We start from the raw sequence: 4,604 nt of genomic DNA on the forward strand, positions 1-4,604 counted from the left end.
ATTTACTTCCTTTTCTGGTGATGCCTGTTTTTCTTTCATATGCAGGCTGTTTCTTTGTCTCCTCATGATATCTCTTCTCCGGGTGTCTGGTTATGTAGTTCTCTCCCCTGCGTTGATTTAAAGGCACAAAATACAACACAACAAGGCACAACACACAAGGCACTGAACACAAATGTATTCACAATACTAATAACCCCAAATAAAGGTGACCACTAGAGAAAAGGAATTAGGGGATAATAAAGTAGAAGAGAAAAAAGAAAAAGAGAAAAAGAAGAAAAAAAGAAGTGCAAAAATGAAATTTGGAAAAAGAAAAAAAAGTAAGAGAGAAAAGAAAGAGAATGAAATAGAAGAGGGGAAAAAACTATTTATATGGGGAGAAAACTCCAATAGAACAGCCACTAATCCCAAGAAATGCCAGCAACAAATACCTAGAGATGAATGCAAACTACAAACAGCAACTAATATCAAGCAAGGCAAGGGAAAACAGAAGCAAAAAATAACCAAAAAAAGAAAAAGAAAAAGGGAAACAATCTCACAAACAAGCATAAAAAACCCCAATATAACCAACAATCAAGCAAACAACAACAAATGACAGAGGGAATAAAAATTTGGATAGTGAAGAAAGAGAAGAGAGAGGTGTGTATGGACTTAGAGCAGGGGATTGGAAATTAGATATATAATTAGGGTGAAATTTTAACAGGGGGTAAAAAGAAGGAATAGGGAAAATCTAAAGCAGGAATAGGGTAAGAGAAACATGACAATAAATGGGGAAAAGTAAGGAAGAGAGTGTTGGCATAAAGGTAAAGTTGAGATAGAGTAAAATGATGTTAAAGGAAAGATGAAAATAGAATGTAGAACACTAATCCCAAAATAAAATAAAGAGAAAATAAAATGACACCTTTAAAAAAAGGTAAAATAGTAGTAGTAATAATACTGATTAAAAATAAAAATGTAATAATTAAAAAGGTAAAATCAAGTGAGGAAATAAGAACAACATTTAGTTTCTTAAGTAAAAGGTGAAAAAAAATAAGAATGTGTAGTAGTGAAGGTCATTCACTTTCTCTAGTCTTCTGTTTGGCACACCTTTATCCTGTCAGGTATTCAGGAGAGTATTGAAGTTCCCTGCGATACACTGCTCCTCCGTGTTGTAAACCACAGTCCTGATTTTAAAGCAGGCGGTATTTCTTTGTTTCCCAGACTGCCTTTATTTGTGTTTACAGAAGAGTCAGTTTGTGGTTCAGCCCCTGGGTGGCAGTGTTTCTGGATTGACCTCCGGGGCTATAAGTCCTCTCTAGCCAGTATTTAGGTTTTGTTTTTCCTATTGCACTTAATACTGGTTTGGGAGAATCCACTGCCCCAGAGCTGGTTCCTTGATCATTACTCCTCCCCACTCTTCCCAGGTTCCACAAAAACAACTTTCCGCTGCAGTCTCTGTGAGTGACCCCAATTGGGTGATCCTATGTATTGGGTTTAATAATCAAAAGCAAGGATTTAAAGAGAAAGAAAAGAGCCAAAGTAAGTGCAACCTTCACCATCCACTTCTGTGCAATTCTCCCAACATCTCTTCCACATGTCCTCTCTTCCCCTGGCATTAAGCAGCCGGCACTCTGGCAAAATCCGAGGCTGCCTTTTTGCACCCAGTCCAGCTATAGGCTGATTTTTTAGAGTTCCCTTCTGCCAGCAGGCCTGCGGGTCCCCTTCCACACTGGTGGATCGCACTGGCCCCAATGGCCGCGAACTTTGTGGGGCGCAGACTTCCTCCGCGCACACGTTCCTCTCTCCAACCTGAATTACAAACCACACATTTATCTAGGCGAAATCTGACCTTTCTGTGAGGAGGAGCAGGGCTTGTCCAAGTCCACGTATTCGCGCTGCTTGAGATCCGGTGTTCCTGGGTTCGTAGCTGGTATCTGGGTGCTGTGGTTGCAGGATCTCTGGATGTATACGCTTCTGATAACTGTGGCTTCATATTCTTAAGCCCCAGTTTCCTCAAACAGGTGTAGTTATCACTTTCTCCTAAGGTGGTGGCAAAGCTCCAATGAAATAATGTTTGTCACATGCTGGGCACAGTCAGTGGTCAACTGATGGTGGCTGATAGTATTGTGTTATTGGTGCTAAGGTGCTTAGTGGAGTGGCCTGGTGTGGAGTAGGTGCTCAGGAATGGGAGATTTCAACCATCCCGGGTTCCACAGCACACCCTAATAGAGCCTCTCTCTGGCTGAGCAAGCCACTGCTCTGCTCTGGGCCTCAACTGCCTCATCTTAATATGAAGGGGTTGGATTCGTGATTCCCAAGACTCCTCGGATGTGTTTCCCTAACAGACCACCAGGGACCAGATCCTTTACTTGGCTAATGTTTGACCCCCACCCCTGCTGATGGGACATGCCACGTGCAGTGTCAGCGGGCGAAAGGGAGATGCTGTGTTACTGGTGCTTCCCTGGGAGCTCAGCTCCTCTGAGGCATCTAGCATGTTTGAGAAAAGGACGTGATGACTGGCTGGCATGCCTGAGGCAGGACAGGACTGTTGGTGGCATTGCTACTCCATGCAGAATGGAGCATGGTGCTTGGCATAGAGAAGGCTACTTGCTTAGCATTCCCAAGCACTTAAATGATCCACAACACTTGCAATGTTGGCCCGCTGGCTATGCTCCCTTCTAGAGTGAGGGAACCTCACTCTCCTGGCAGCCAGTGTTCCTCTATCTACCTCCGACTCCAGGGGCCTGTGGGCCAGACACATGCTCTGTTGGGCTGATCCTCTAGATCCAGTGACAAAGGCTCTTCTCATATTGACCAAAGTCTAGTAAGTCTCCTCAGAGCCGTCTTTGAACTAGGCCTTGGGCTTGGGCCCTGCCTTAGGCCCACTGAGTCTAATGGTAGCAAAAATTATTCTAAATCAATTTAGAGAAGATCTTGCACCCTTGATACCTGTGCAAACTCCTCATGCCCCACCCTTGGTATCTGTTCACCCTGGCCTGTCTTCAGCAAGAATCCTGTCAAATTGGTTTAGCAGGGAGCCCCTACCTGACATCTCCTCTAAGCCATTTTCCACCCACTGAGCCCCTCACTCTTCTTGTTGGCTGTTAACCCCAGCTGACCGAGCTGTATTCAGAGTTGGGTTCAATCTCTTTCCCCTGTTGGGATGGTTCTGACTCCTGTTGCAATAGTCCGGACCAAAGCCTTCCTTACCATTTGGAAAAGCATCAGAATACTTTTCTTTAACTGCAGCAGGGCGAGGAGCCACCTTAACTGGAGGAGCTTCCAGGAACAAGGCACAAATCTTGGGCCCTTTCCTCCAGTGCCCAGCCAGGGTTTCCTTCAGAACGACCTGGATGTGGGGCATCAGCCTCACCACCCAGTGCCAGCTCTCCCTCTGTCCTCCCTGCACGGGAGTGCCAAGGCTCCCCCTGCATGTCCTTGACACCTTCCATAGGCACTGCCTGTACTCAGCTCACCACCTGTTCCCTGTGGAACCCCGATGTCAGGCCCTTGCAGTCTCCATTTTGCTGTGGTTATTCTCAGTTATTCTCTCTTCCTGGCCCCTTCAGACCAGTGATTCATTGGGATGGTCCATCCAGCTTTTGATGATCACACCAGGTAGAAGTTTCAGAAATCTTAAAATCCTCCTCAACTGATGGCAGTGGTGGCGTCTATCTGACTGAATCCTCAGGAGTGTGGACCTGAGGGCTCCTCACCAGAGCCTGCCACCTCGGCTCAGACTCCTTGGCTGGTCTGGGGACAGTTCTTCTTGAGGTGGCTTTGAGCGGAAACATGACACCATGAACTTATGACCAGGCCCTAATCTCACCTGTCTGTCCAAAGTATCCACTGAAAGGTGCTTAGCAGGATGCTGGCCCGGCCTCACGAGGCTACCCTCGCCTGGCCTGGGTTGTGCAAATTAACCCATGTGGCCCTGGCATGGGCAGCTCCTAGGCCCTTTTGCTGGAACCTCTGTTGTTATTTCCAATTCCTGCTTGCTGGGACACTGCGCTAGTGTTTCCCAGTGCTAATGTTCTGACCCCAGACCCTTGAAGATCTAGCTCTGCCTGAAACTCACCTCTTGCCAGGCCACAACCCATACCTAGCCCCATTGCCCCTGCCATGCTGAATGGGCTGCAGGTCCCTGTGCGTTTTGCTTCCAGATGTCCATATTGCTCTTCCTTCTCTTCGCCTGCTAACTCCTACTTGCCCTTCCAGCTTCAGCCAGGGAATCACCTCTGTTAGGCCTCTCTCCTGATTCCATCCTCTTCCTGCCCACCCAGGCTGGCACAGGCACAGCATGGCACCTGGATTACCTGTACTGAAGCTACATGGTACAAACTTTTACCTAAACTCTTTCCCAGAGGACATCGAGGACTCTGCTCAGATGCATTGCACAGGTTTGTTGAATGAATAAATTGCCCAGCCCTTTACTCCTGACAATGAGATTCCCGTTTTCTTCCTTCCCTTCTTGTTTTTGTTTTTCTGAGTCTAAGACACCTGCCCTTTGTTTTGTTTCTAGAGCCCTAATTCTACACATGAACCCACCAAGCTGATTGGCCTGGAGCTCAGCAGGAATGAGGGAGACAGACACTTGCACTAAGGTTAACTTCTTGCCTCCATGTTGG

This window comes from Myotis brandtii, unplaced genomic scaffold (assembly GCF_000412655.1).
Source record: "Myotis brandtii unplaced genomic scaffold, ASM41265v1 scaffold928, whole genome shotgun sequence".
Classification (NCBI taxonomy): domain Eukaryota; kingdom Metazoa; phylum Chordata; class Mammalia; order Chiroptera; family Vespertilionidae; genus Myotis; species Myotis brandtii.